This window comes from Bufo gargarizans, chromosome 9 (genome assembly GCF_014858855.1).
Source record: "Bufo gargarizans isolate SCDJY-AF-19 chromosome 9, ASM1485885v1, whole genome shotgun sequence".
Lineage (NCBI taxonomy): Eukaryota > Metazoa > Chordata > Amphibia > Anura > Bufonidae > Bufo > Bufo gargarizans.
In genome coordinates this window covers 91,439,875-91,454,340 of record NC_058088.1, presented here as the reverse complement: position 1 = coordinate 91,454,340, position 14,466 = coordinate 91,439,875, and positions in this window count along the sequence as shown.

Sequence of the window (14,466 nt, the reverse complement as noted above, 5' to 3'; positions counted from 1 at the left end):
AACTCAAGTAGTCATTGTAGAAATTCAACCAGGGTTGCCATATTTTTTTAGAAATGCATACCTATTGCCCATATCCCAGCTCAACATTTCCTCCATGAGGCACATCTGGTGGGTTTTCTCCACCCATTCTTTCAAAGAAGGAGGGTCTAAGCTCCTCCATCTAGAGGGGATAATATATTTAGCTGCAGCTATTATGTGTGTGGCCAGACTGTCAAAGGAGGGTCGGAATCCACCCTGGGGTAGTCATAACAGAACAAGAGCTGGTGTTAGTAAAATCTTGGAACCACAAACTCTATTAATAATTTGTTCTATTTCAGACCAGAAGTCAGATTTTTCTACAAGACCACCAAATGTGAGAAATGGAGCCCCTTTCCTCTTGGCATCTCCAGCACTTGTCTGATGGGGAGAGGTGCGCTCTATGGAGGAAGTCAGGAGTCTTGTACCACCTTGATAAAATTTTGAAGGAGTTCTCTTGAATGCGAACACATCTCGAGAAACCATGTGAGTTTTTCAAGATCATCCCAACATCTTCATCTGAGAGGGAAATCTGAAGTTCCCTTTCCCATGCCCTTAAGTAAAAAGGCCTCTCTAATGAAGAATCAAGTATCAGTTGAGAATATATCTTTGAAAGAGTTTTTGGGGGGGAAGTTGGTAACAGAGTGTAGTTTTCAAGCGAAGTGGGGTCGTTAAGTGACTGTTCGCACAATTTCTTGTATTTTTTGCAACATAATTCGAGATCTAGTTCTACTAGTCTAGACCATAAATGCCTGGGTACTAGGGTTTGGGCCTTGGTTAGAAATTCCAAAAGGACTTTGGTTCCAGTCAGATCAGAGATCCTGAGTTCATCTAAGTGTAACCAAGCTCTATGGAAGTCTCCCATTCCCTTATTGAGGAAAAACGGAAGGGTGGAAAGGGGAGCTATAGGTGAAAGTTTATTAGTAGACATTGATAGAGCCTCGGGCTTACCACAAACCTGGAACATACATCGAGTTAGGGCGCTAAGGGGTTTTGTCTTTTTTAGTCGGTGCGTGAACCCAGAGTCGGTTCAAGGCCTTGTCTCCCAATAAAACCTTCTAAAGGTCAACATGTAGGGCTTTGTTATGTGGCCTAGCCAACTCAACCCATCTTTCCAGTTGAATAGCGTGAAAGTATGTTTTTAAGTCAGGAAGGGATAATCCACCTTTGTTATGTTTACTAATTAGGAGACAATAAGCCAACCGAGGTTTTTTGTTGGACCATAGGAACTTACTAAATAAGGCACGGAATTCAGAGATGAATTTATTTGACAGCGGTATAGGTAGACATCTCAGAGTATAAAGAATCTGTGGTAGGGCATATGTGGATTTTTCTTACCCAACCACTAGAGGAAGGGGAGTTTAATGGATGCCAGGTAGGATTTAATTTTGCTAAATTAGGGGGCGTAGTTGAGTCTAAACATTTGCTTATTAAACACTGAATAAACCCATCCCCGCCATAACCGTTTACACCATTGAATTTGTGCAGCCATGTAATAACCCTGCATATAAGGGCGAGACACCCCTCCTTCTCTGCTAACCATAGATATTTTTGCTTAATTTGGACTCGCTTTCAAATCCGCATATCAAATCAATTATAATCCTTTCCAACAAATTCAAAAAGGAATCTTTTATCCAAATTGGGCATGCGGTCAATATGCATAGGACTTGGGGTAGTAATAGCATTTTCACTAGATCAATTCTTTCCACTTAGGCCAGCGAAAGCTTCTGCCATACTCTTATGTTTTAACTTATTAATTATCAGGGATAGATTTAAATTACTATAATCCTTCAAATTAATTTTGATCCCTAAATACTCAAACTGTTCTGTAGGTTTAAGTGTTCGACATTGGTGACATTGCCACCAACTTGTCGGTTCAGTGGCAATAATACCGATTTTGCCCAATTTATTTCAAATCCCGAAATGGCTCTAAAATCATTTACAGTCCTCATAAAATAAGGAAGGATTTTACATCCTGCTTTCAAAAAAATCAATACATCATCTGCATATAGGCTTATTTTATCTCTAATTCCACCTTGCGCAAATTCTAATATCCTATCATCCATCCTGATCTTACAGGCGAGTGGTTCTAGGAAGATTCTGATTAACAGAGGAGGAAGACATCCCTGTCTAGTGCCTTAGTATAACTTAAATCAATCTGACTATACCCCATCAACATTTGTTCTAACAGTTAGACAACTGTTTAATAACCACACCCACTTAATAAAGTTTTCCCCCATATTAATTTTATTCAAAACCTTCCAGAGGAATTTCCACTCTACCCTGTCGAATGCTTTTGCTGCATCCGTTGACAGGATGGAGGGGTCCTCCCCTTCGCCTTATTGAATATTTACCAATACTCTGTGTATATTTGTTGTTTGGGCATGCCTTATAGGCATAAACCCTGCTTGATCAGGATGAATCAACTTATATACCACTTTCTTAAGCCTATTTGCGAATACTTTCGCACATATTTTAAAGTCTGTATTTAATAAAGATTTTGGTCTATATGATCATATTTCCTGTAATCCTTATCTTTCTTTAGGAGGAGTATAATAGCCGATTACAATAAAGAGGGTGGTAGACTTCCTACTTCTCTAGATTCATTCAAAACTTAATACAGATATAGTAACCCCCCCCCCCCCCCATATTGCCTATAAAATTTGAAATGGGAGTTCATCTGAGCCCGGGGAGGAATTTCCCCAGATATCTCTTACAGCTTCCATTAAATCACATAACTGTATGGGGGTATTTAGTATCTCCATTTCCTCATACGTTAAAACTGGTATATCTATCATGTTTTAAATATGAATCTATGTCCTCATCTTTCCCTCCCACCTCAGATTGATATAATGTGGAGTAATAGTCGCCTCTCGCCTAAAAAATTCCCGATTTTAATTATTTTACTATCCTTCATCTTAATACTAGTGTTGATCGAGCACCAAAGTGCTCGGGTGCTCTGGCAGAACACATTGGGATGCTCGGGTGCTCCACTGAGCACCCGAGTATAATGGAAGTCAATGTGTTTTTGGCTCATTATAAAAGTATAGTATAAGTATATTGCACCCCTCAGTACATCACACCTATCAATAGCACACCTATACCAGTCCTTAAAAGGACTTTTGTGGCCCTATTAGCTAGCATTTGGTGTCCCTAACAGTCTGTCCCTGCTCAACACAGCAACCTCTCCCTACACTCGCAAAACACTAAAAGGAAGGAGCAGGTTGTCTCTGCCCTGTCAATAAGTCTAGGGCCTCTGAGGGCCACCAGGGTTTTCTAGGTTCCTGTGTATGGGCATCTCTACCATTGAGAGGTGCCCATACGGATAGGAGTTAGGGCCAGGAGCAGGGTTTCATAGGTGGTGACCCTTTTTGTTTCCTAGCGGTGAGGCCTAGTGTCTTTTCCCTTCTGTCTTGTCTTTTGGTGTTCTCCCCTACTACATCCGTGACACCTGCCTTTTGCCAGATGAACGTTACGACGGTACAGTGGAAGGTGAAGTGTAGGACAAATAAGAGGAGAAGGAGAAGAGGCATGATGTGGAGCATCAGGAGTGTGGCTTTGTGGGTTCTGACGTTGTTTCTCTCACTGGGCTCGTTGATGGGAGGCCAGGTGCCTTCTTAAGGCGGTCGTCACTGGGTGAGTGTTGGGCTTACCGCAACTTATGCTTTGACAGCACAGGCTGCAGATGGCAGCACTATTGTCAGCAGCTGAAACGTTTCAAAAAGCCCACACTGCGGAGCCATGTGCCGGCATCCTGGGAGCACCAGATGTGACCGTGCATGATGGATGGCTCGCTACAGATACATTTGAGGTCTGCTTTTTGCATCTTGTGCACTGCAAATTCTGCCTGCTTCTCCTCGTTCTCCTCCCTATCTGCTTCTCCGTCTCTCACTCTGAATTCCCCTCCTCTTCCTCTCTTTTGGGCACCCACGTGACGTCTATTGACACGTCTTCATCGTCACCTTCACCACCACTGACATTAGAGATCTCGGAGTAGGCAGCAACAGCGGGGACTACTCTTCTTGGGCTGATCTGGGCACTTTCGTCAGACCGATGGGTGGCGACTGTTGCTACATCCTTTTTCTGATCCAATGCCAAGAACGGCTGCGCAATGATAAGGTCTGGGAATGGATGGGGAAATAATTCCTATGACTCAAGTGGAGGGGCTATGGTGGTGGTGGTGGTGTCTTTGGGGGTGCTAACTGCAGCGAGTGGGAAGGGTGCTGATACAGAGGATGAAGATGGTGCAGAAGCAGTAGGCTTATTGAGCCACTCAACCGACTCTGGTGCATCCTTTGACATATCGCACGCACCTTCTCCAACTTCCCAATCAGGCTCCGGCCTGTTGCACCTGCCCAACCCCTACCACCCCTGCAGAATGGCCTGCTTCTTCCTCTGCCTGTCATTTTCAAATGACCCTTTGACAAAGTCCCTATAGAATAGCAGTATTTGTGGAAGCAGGTATATAGAACCCCTTAATGATTATTTGCTGGAAGCAGGTATATCAAACCCTTTAATCATTTTTGTTTTGGGGGGGGGGGCAACAGGTATATCACACCAGTTGCAATTAGTTGTTCCAATAGTGTTTGTCCTTCTGTATAGCTGTGGTATCTTAGCAGAACCACACACAACTGCTACACAATACAAATGCACTATATAGAAAGTATATTATAGGTATATCACACCCCTGCCTCAATCAGTTTTTTTGGGGGGCAACTGGTAACACACACCAGTTGCAATTAGTTGTTCCAATAGCGTTTGTACCTCTATATAGCTGTGGTATCTCAGCAGAACGGTACACAACTGCTACACAAAACAAATGCACTACATAGAAATTATATTATAGGTATATCACACCCCTGCTTCAATCATTTTTTTTTTTTTTGGGGGGGGGGGGGCAACTTTTATATCACACCAGTTGCTATTAGTTGTTCTAATAGCATTTGTCCCTCTGTAAAGCTAAGGTATCTCAGCAGAACTGCACACAACTGCTGCATAATACAAAGACACTATATAGAAATTATATTATAGGTATATCACACCCCTGCCTCAATCAGTTTTTTTGAGGGACAACTGGTATATCACACCAGTTGCAATTAGTTATTCCAATAGCGTTTGTCCCTCTGTATAGCTATGGTATCTCAACAGAACTGCACACAACTGCTGCATAATACAAAGACACTATATAGAAATTATATTATAGGTATATCACACCCCTGCCTCAATCAGTTTTTTTGAGGGACAACTGGTATATCACACTAGTTGCAATTAGTTGTTCCAATAGCGTTGTCCCTCTGTATAGCTGCGGAATCTCAGCAGAATTGCTCACAACTGCTACACAATACAAATGAACTATATTGGAATTATATTATAGGTATATCCCCCTGCCTCAATCAGTTGTTTTGGGGGCAACTGGTATATTACACCAATAGCAATTAGTTGTACTTTTTATTAGTATTAGTTTGACCCTGTGTATAGCTGCTGAATCTCATCAGAACCACACACAACTGCTGCACAATACAAATGCCCTATATATCACACCCCTGCCTCAATCCGTTTTTTTGAGGGGCAACTGGTATATCACACCAGTTGCAATTAGTTGTTCCAATAGAGTTTCTCCCTCTGTATAGCTGCGGTATCGCAGCATAACCGCACACAAACATTGCTAGACAATACAAATGCACTATATAGAAAGTATATTATAGGTATATCACACCCCTGCTTCATTCAGTTTTTTTTTTTTTGGGGGGGGGGGGGGGGGCAACTGGTATACAACACCAGTTGCAATTAGTTATTCCAATAGCTTTTGTCCCTCTGTATAGCTAAGGTATCGCTACAGAACTGCACACAACTGCTGCACAATGGAAATGCACTATAACGAAATTGTATTATAGGTATATCACACCCCTGCCTCAATCTGCTTTTTTGAGGGGCAACTAGTATATCACACCAGTTGCAATTAGTTTTTCCAATAGGAAAGGGTGGGCAAAGAGCTGTCCCTGATATTGCCCTACAGGGCGGTGCTATTCTGGCCCTGATAGCCTAACCACAGACCACCAGCCCTGATAGGAGAGACCCCTTCTGGAACCTTACCCTATATAAAAATGGCCCTAGTAAGCCCCTAGCCTCTAGGCCCCTAACTTCCAGGTGATCACTATATAGATCTATGTGTTTTTGGCTCATTATAAAAGTATAGTATAAGTATACCCCTCAGTACATCACACATATCGATAGCACACCTATACTAGTCCTTAAAAGGACTTTTGTGGCCCTATTAGCTAGAGTTTGGTGTCCCTAACAGCCTGTCCCTGCTCAACACAGCAACCTCTCCCTACACTGGCAAAACACTAAAAGTAAAATGGCGGCCAGATCAGGTTTATTTATAAGGTAGGGGGTATGCTCATGTGCTGAAACGTCTCAATTTGCTATCCTGTACAGCCTGATGGATCTGTAATGGGTCAAAGTTTTTCACAATGTAAAAGAATATGGCGGGCGCGACCATCTTCATATGTTTGCCGAATTGTGAACAGGCAAAGTTTGCCACAAAACGAGTGCCGGGCGAACCGCAATGCCATCTTGACTTTAGCGACCCCCCATCACTACAGAAATACAGTGCCCCATACCTCTTACATCCAGTGACGTCTCCTTTGATGTAGATGTTACCTGTCCTCGTCTTCTCCTTTCAGACCAGACCACAATTTTGTCACCATTGTCTGTCTCTGCAGTTTGACAACAGAAAAAAATCTTAGTTTACTACTTTTCCATTATCCTCCCATCTTCTGGACAAATCATCCTACTACCCCCAATACTGTGCCGCTTTGCTCCCCAATAATATACTGCAGAAACAGATAGTACCCCTGATAATACTAGTACCACACAGAGCCCCCCATGTAAAATACCTCTTCTTTGTGGCCTCAGTAGAAGCCCTCATATTGCCCCATAATAGTGTGCCAGTATCAAGTGCCTCTCCATTTTCCCCCATTTGCCAGTAACAAGTGCCTCTCTCCCCCATGTGCCAGTATCAAGTGCCAAACCCCCCCATGTGCCAGTATCAAGTGCCAACTCCCCCATGTGCTAGTATCAAATGCCATCCCCATGTGCCACTATCAAGTGCCAACCCCCCCATGTGCCAGTATCAAGTGCAAACCCCCCACTTATACTTACCTCCATGGCAGCTATGCAATGAAGGCCTCTTCCGGCCTGCGTCCCACGCTGTGTGGCTCAGGCGTGATGACGTCATCGCGCTGCCTGCACCGGCCTCTGATAGGCTGCCGGGACAAGGCCCGAAGCATATCAGATGAACACGGAAGGGAGACGCCTCTCCCTCCCCTGCCCCACAGCACAACCATCTGTATAGGTGTCCTGAGGATGGCGATACAGATGACTATGGAGATGAACGCTTCCACAATGGAAGCGTTCATCTCCCTGTGATCTGCCGGTGTCGGGTGGTTGGCTTGGAGGCCCGGGGCAATTGCCCCCCTTACCTCTATGGAAGTGCAGGCCCTGGCAGCATGCATGCCCTATGAGTCAGTGAGCAGGTAAGTATGAATGTTTTATTTATGGATGCAGGCTGTGGCCACTTGTTAAGAACTCAGTACTCCCAGAGAACCCCTTTAAGTCACCTGAATTCTGTGATTACTTAATTTTTTTGAAAAAAAAAATAAAAAAATGTTTTAATTTGGTTAAGGTGGTTAAAAGGTGTCCTCTTCATTGTTTATCAGGCACAGCTTTGTAGATATTTGTCAGGTACATTGCCATTGTACTTTCAGCTAGCCAACAACCAGGCCCCTACATTTCTGACACTGATGGTCTATAGTAAGGATAGGCCAGTAATTTTGTAGAGCTGAAGAAAAGGAATATAAATGGAGAGTTTGGCACCACAATGTGTTTCACTATTTTTAAACTGCATCTAAAACTGTCTGTATGGATTTTCCAAATTAATTTTCTTTTTCATAGTGCTCACCTTACTGAAGCACAAGTGGTAAATCCTCAGGCATGGAAAATATAAAATTCCTTTTTTGTTTGACTTCTGAAGATCCTAATATGTTCCTTCCTTTTAACTATTTTCTGGAATTGTACATTTTTGATCTAATAAAATAAACCAGTCACTTGCACAGTGTTAATTCATGGTAAATTACTGTATAGCAGGAAAGAAAGGAGTCTACTTCTTGGATGATAAATCACATTAACCTTTATTTTTGGCAGCACTACAAACATATCTAATCTTTAGAAATTTAACAAGCAAACAGGAATTGTAGAAAGTCTGTAAAAGGATAAAATGTAGTAGTTATTTAGCTACAATTTAGTTTTTATAAAACATTTTCATCAATGTAGAAAAGAAGACCTAAGATATTTCTTAATCTACACAAATTATTTCTATGACATCCCAAGTCATGATTTTCTGATCACCACTGTGCTAAATGATGTTGAAAATTGTGGGAGATTATAAAACGGTATCCAGCTTTTTTCCCCAGAAGCAGTGTCATTCCTGCCCATGGGCTATACTTGAAATTGACACTTAACCATAATAAATTAATAGAACTGGGCTGAAATGCCAGATACAGCCCATGGACAAGAGTGATCAAATTTAAAAACACAAATAATCTTTAACCTTTAGAGTCCCAGCGCCATACATGTAAGGCCAAAAGAGGAGATTTAAATATTGTGCCCACTCGTGAGCGCAGTGGAAGCCATAGCCACTGGGTCTTTGTTGTTTCAAACAGCAGAGGCTCAAGGCTAATGTCTTTTACTGGTGATATAGTACTAATCTCAGAAATTTAACCCTTTAAGTGTCATGGTAAAATGCGACCATGGCATCTAAATGCTGGAAACCTGAAAGCTCAAACCTCTGGACAAGGAACAGCTTGCCTTTGTGGCGAGCGGAGGAGCTATGACTTTGCTCAGATAGCAGGGCTCCATATCATAACAGCAACCAAGTCTTACATTGAGAATTTATTGAACTACAATGTAAGCACATGTCCCAAAATGCCTGAACTATATATATATTTATCCCATACGGCAAATGGCATAATGAAAGAAAATGGTTGTTTTGCCATTTTTTCATCACTTCACTTACCAAAAAATAATTTAATAAAATGTGATCAGAAAAGCAAATACCTGCTGAACTGGTATCAATAAAAATTACAGATTGTCTCATAAAAAAATGAGGGTACACCACACACAGGGGGTAGGATAGTGACCACTGTGCTCCACCCTCACCCCTGGCCCTGTCTACTTGCCTCGCAAGTCCTGATGACAGGGGACAACTGAACGGCAGTCCCTAACTTAGGATACATGCTGGGAAGACGGACAAGACAAATAACGGAACGTGAACGGACTGGGTCAATATCTAGAGAGCTATGCACTACCAAGGAATAAGCAGAGAATAGTCAGGAGAAGCAGAGGTCAAATACCAGGAGAGAAACAAAGTACAACAGGAGTCCGCAAAGAATAGTCAGGTGGAAGCCGGGGTCAGAATACCAGGAGAGTAGCTCAGTACAGGAGGAGCAGGCAAAGGATCGTCAGGGGACACAGGATCAGGTAAGTGTACAGGAAACCAAACAATCGCCAGGTACCTAATTAACAGGCAACCTGTGGCCAGCAGGCTGCCTGTTAAATACTGGCAGGCTGAGGTCATGTGACATGGCCAGCGCCACATGACCCGCACCAGGGAGAACAGCCGAGCACTGAGTGTCCAGCTCGGTGCTTAGACTTCCCCTGGTTAATGGGGGAACCGGCTGTGCGGAGGTGACGTGCGCGGCCGGTCTGTCCTGCCCCCTGTCACCTAGGAGATAAGGGCACTGTGCGCGTCCTCTCTCCTGCACAGCAATGGGACGCCGACGGCGCTGAGGAGAGCAAGCGCCTCGGCATCCCGTGACAAAACAGTTGTAAGTTTGCAGGTGACAGTCCTAACTAAAATATCAAATAAAGAACAATGAAACAAGCTGGGGTCAAAACTAGGAAGGTGCAGATTAGTGGTGACTGAATAGAAGAATCCACAGTGGAATTAGACCAGAAGTTTAGGAAAAATGTGATTTGCCACAAAGTCAAATTTTCTCGGGCTTTGCGGTAAAGAATCAGACTTTTTCTAAAATGGCTGCTGCATGTGTTACAAAGTAAAAGTAAGAAGCCCAAAAAACATATGACCCATAATGCAGAGTAGCTACATAATTAGTAGATTGCCATCCCCTGTGATGTCGCAGCCCTATAAAAGCCTTATTCCACATGGTCTCCACCATTTTAATATGAGCTGAGCATAGGGAAAGATGTGAGAAGCACTTATGCTCTAGGGACAGAGATACAGAGACCTTTTAATTGAATATTAGATGGAGAGAGTGCAGGGACAGTGCAGGAACACTATAGGGAGAGTTTTTAGACACTATAGGGAGAGCATAGGGAGCCTGCAGGGACAGAGCAGGTTGAATGTAATTGTCTCATACATCTTTGATCCAAAAGTTTGGTGCAAAATCTTAGGCCCACATTTTTCTAATGAAGCTCTACCTACTCTCCATTAAAACCTTCCACTTGTCAAGCATATAGGAAAAAAGTGTGAAAGTGTAGAAACCCTAAATACTCCAAATTGCACCACATTTTTATGCAGATTTTTGACAATACATTAGAAATTATTCCACCTGTTACTCTTTGCATGATTTTCATCATATATGTTGCTATATGATTCCATTGTTTTGCAATAAAAGTTATTCAACAATAAAATGAAATAATTGTTTACTGGGGATTTATTTTATTTTTTTAAATAGTATACTGTATTTTTTTTATTGTATAATTTTACAATATAATAACAGTTCTGATGCCTGTTGTTTTATGATATTACCCCAGGTTGTGCAGCCAAACAAAATAACAAAATGTGTCTGAGTAATTTATAATCTAAAAAAAAAAAAAAAAAAAGGTTCATTGCTTTTTAATTATCATGTACTTTTTAAACATATTGCTTTCTGGTGAATTCACATCACTGAAGTGCCAAGGATCTCATTACACTTGACCTCATTAACATTTTAAAAATTAGATATGACTAACTAAAGACAAAGAGACAATTATTTTGTCAACTGGGTGTAAAGAAAATGCATCTTTTTATAAGGGAGTAGAAGAACAAATATATTCTACAGAATGAACATATATCTTTATGCTAACAAAATACTTACATGCAAAACTATTAATAGACGTAGCAAGGTTGCTTCACGATATTACTTTTAAAGGGGTTGTCCGAGTTATGAAACAAAAAAATATATAGCACTGTAAATCTGATGGGCAGCAATATATAACTAAGCTAAGCAAGTTTTTAGGTAAAAAATATATATTTCCTATTTTTTTCTGGTTCTCTTCTGGCCATTTACCTGCAATAATAACAATCTCTGCCCCTCCCCCTGCTCTGCAAAGGGAGTTAATACAAGTGCTGCCATGAGTGACATGTCTGCATGCTGGGAGACTCAGCAGCATGTTGTATGTGTCGGACTACAAGTCCCAGCTGTACAATGACACACTTCTGATACACACAGGATCTTCCCCCTACCTGTTCTTGTGCAAAACTCCTCTAGTCTGTCAGCTCCTGTGCCCAGCATTTGTCTCCTCACTGCCTGCAGATACTCAGTAAAGCCTTCAGCCCTGAGTCTGTGCAGCTGAAGGAGTTAAGAATCCAGGGAGAGAGCAATAAGCAGCAGCAGACAGCAATGAAGGGAGGTGTGTCCAGCACAGTGATGTCTCTTGTACAGGCACACATCTGCTCTTTCAGGCTTGTGCACAAATCGTCATCAGAGCAGGGAGAGAAGCTGACATCACAGGTCATGTGACCCTCTGTGAAATCTGAGAAACCAGCAACTGGAGATAAAGCAAGTGAATTGTAAAGTCCTTTTATTTGCCTAGTTAGAAATATACAAAGAACAACAAAATAGCTCAGACAACCCCATTAATATAAAGTACAATATCCATGATTAGACTTTTTACCTTAAAGAGTAAGTCCACTTATAGGACACTACAAACTATGTAAGTGGTGAGACATTTAAAACTGACCTAAGTGGATGCTTCAGGAAAGGCAAGAAAACTTACTATCATGCCATGGAACTTCTCCTGTCATAAGTTTTACACTTTGAGGACACCTGACATGCTTCATAAGTGGAGTTACACCTTGAGGAGGACCTGTCACTCCTCCTGTTGTGCCTGTTTTAGAAACTAGTTGCTTTTCACATGCAATAACATTACTGCAATATCTCTTCATATAACTCTATGTCGTGCTATTCCACTAGAGGTGTGTAAATGACTTTACAGCTAGGTTTTACCATTTGGGGGTATGTGCCTCCACCGTATGACACTGGTACCATTGATGGATAATGGCAGACTGGGTTGGGACACACCCTAACAAGTAACACTGGGTTGTCAATTCATTCATATATTTATAGCAGAAATAATGAAATAGAGAAATGGCACAACATAGAGTAATACGAATAGATGCTCCAGAATAATCATGTAATATCGAATAAAATTATTCATGAAGACATACATTTAGGGAGGTGTGGCAGGAAACATACAAAACAGCACTTTGCAAAAAATAAACATATGGATTATAAATAGAGAGGAGTAAAGTTTTAAAAATTCAATTCTGCCGGTTTGCCAAATTTTTTAAACAAATTTGGATCAATCTGAATTTATTTGTGGTGAATCATGTTAAAAAATGGCTATTTCCTGCCTGCAGAGAGCCTTTATAGTGGTGTAGAACACTATGCCTTGCAGTAACACGACTAGAGAGTCTGGTAGTTAAATAATACTGTGAGTCATGCAGATGACAGGTGTCACTCTTAGAATCCCTGCACACTCCACTTATTTGGGAAGTTACGGGGCCAAAAATGACCAAATAACTCAAGTATGAGTCTTACAGGTCAATGTTAGCGCCAAGAAGAAATGCACTCCTTTTACACCGTCGTCAGCTGATTTCACATAGATGTCTACAGAACCTGTTCTATTAAATGCTTATACAAGTAGATCCCCCCAACAGAGTGGAGAGGGCGTCAGCAGTAAGTTTGTCTTGACATCTAGTGATGGACGAAGATCGGCCGAGACGAAGCGCAAACGCGATCGAATTATTGTGAACCACAAGTTCGCGGCAGGCCCCATTCACTTTAATGGAAGGCGAACCTGAAAAACCTTCAGGTCATATTTGCAGCCACCAAATACTTATTAGAAGTGCACAAATCGTTCCACAACATGGACAGTGACATACCAAATGGGGATCAATGGCAAAAATTCCCACAAGAAAGATGTATTTTAATCAGGGGCCATTTTTATGCGTCTTAAAGGGAAACTGTCAAAAATGTGCCCTGCTGGAGCCTATAAAAAATTTGTTTTAGAACACGGGAGTACAGGCCCCAAACATTAGGCATTCACCGGACATAAAACATCAAGTGATTATGTGGCTGGAGGTACTGTATATTAGACGGTCATTGGATATCAATTTTAATGCAGGCCAGTGGAGTATAGGCCCAAAACATTGTACAGAAAAGAACAATTGATAATGTGGCTGGAGTTACATTATGCGGTCACCGTAGAACAATTTTAGTGTTGGCCAGTAAGATTATAGGCCCCAAAAATTATGCATTCACCATACAGAAAAGATCAAGTGGTTATATGGCTGGAGGGATATTATGCTTCACAGGATAACCATTAATTCTAAGACATAACTTTTATTCGTCAATATTAAAATATTGGACCCTTAAGTATGAATATAAATGAAAAGAAAATACAAAATCAAATCAAGAAATCTACATATCGCTGGTCTCCTTGGTAGCAGGAAGGGCAGCTAGGTATGATTATGATGGATTCAATGGGGCAATATCCTAGTTATACACAAGGACTGCAATGTAACAGGACAAATATAATTCATATGTCAATGTAGCAAGTATCCTCCAGAAAAGGAGCAGGCAGCCTGTATAGTATGATTAGGCATAGTAGGCAGCTGTATAGTATGATTAGGCATAGTACAGCATGTTATATTATTAAGAAGGTTTGCCAACATGTCAAAAATGCACATATATTAACAATAACATGGGTCAAGAGATATGCTATATTTGCATGACTGGAGCAAACATAATATTCAAATTTATATGTCAAATGATATTATATCAATATTCAGGCTTGCAATGGTGTCAAATGTATATATATGTATAGACCACCAGTTAGTACTTGCGTGACCAGTATTGTGTCCCTGCAAATCGATTCAACATATGGATAGAGGAGGAGGTGGTAGTGCCGTCAGAGGGAAGGTGCCAGAGTAGACGTCTGGTGTCCCGGCGTGCCTGCTGTATGGTCCGGGATATGGAGGAATATTAGACAGTCAATGGAAATCAATTTTACTGCAGGCCAGTGGATTATAGGTCCCAAAAATTATTTTTCACCGTACAGGAAACATAAAGTGATTATGTGGCTGGAGGTATATTAGACGGTCAA